A 1239-nucleotide genomic window follows, 5' to 3' on the forward strand; every position below is an offset into this window, starting at 1 on the left:
CCAAATTGATTATATTTTCTAATTATTAATATTTTCTATATCTATTTTATCTAAGAATGTATGAACTGTCTGTGAATCTGTAAGGAGGCATTTATTACCTTTCACACTGTGTTTCAATGCGCCCACGTACATACATACCTGAATAAACCTGAATATACTTGAATAAACTTACTAATTAATATCTCCGCTGACATCCCTACGGAAGTAAACTCTCTTCTCATACCACTAAAAATTCACTCACACATCCATGTCATACGTCCACACTCGGACATCCTCAATCAAATCTCCGTTTGCAGAAAAATGTAAATTTTTCAGAGCTACTTTTTATTGTCATCGACAATTTAAAATCATAACTGCACAGCCATTGCACACCCAGCAACCACAGCCATACTCTTGCACATCTCAACACACTCACATCAGGTACAGGTACAGTTACAGGTACAGGTCGGTTCTTGAGCTAACCCGGCGTACCTGTAAAACAGTCAAACCAATGTATAAAACCTACACACACATTTATACATCTTCACATCCATACTTAAAATCCATAGCAACTCTCGCTTTCCATATCTGAGGAGCACATTAGCGAATAGCCACGATTCTCCTTTGTATGGACTGATGAAGCCACTGTGTGGCGTAACGTTTCCTCATTAAAGATACCCAAATGTTGCACATGTGTCTAATTTATCATCGTCATTGTAAGCACACAGTACCGAGCATATCATCTGAGGGGCACATTAGCGAATAGCCACCGAAGTATACGCGTGCCTGCTAAATACTGTATATGATTAGCTCTCAGGAATAGCGAAAAGACTCATTTACGTTACCAAATCACTCATGTTAACAAATGGAAGGCCTTCTCTGAGTATGTTGCACCAGCAGTGAACCCACACCTAAGATACTGATAAAAAGTGCAGAAGTTTGCAACGAGACACGTACCCGAGCAAAGTGGAATGAGTCACGTGGAAAGAATAAAGGAGCTAAACCTGACTACAAAAAGAGGACAGAAGAACCGTGAGATACGTCAACATGACGCCCAAAGCACTCTAGGGAAGTTTAAAACACAGTAGGGTAAGGAAATTTAAAAGACAGATTAGCTACAGAGTTATCAGAAAATATTTTTTTCAGCTTTACCGTTATCAGGATGTGGAATAATCAGTGGTTGCAGCCCACACACTGCTTTAGTGAAAGGTATGACGGTTTACGAAGCCAAGAGTGTGTGAACCCAGTAGAGGCCAGTGT

Source organism: Cherax quadricarinatus, chromosome 1 (genome assembly GCF_038502225.1).
Source record: "Cherax quadricarinatus isolate ZL_2023a chromosome 1, ASM3850222v1, whole genome shotgun sequence".
Taxonomy (NCBI): Eukaryota; Metazoa; Arthropoda; class Malacostraca; order Decapoda; family Parastacidae; genus Cherax; species Cherax quadricarinatus.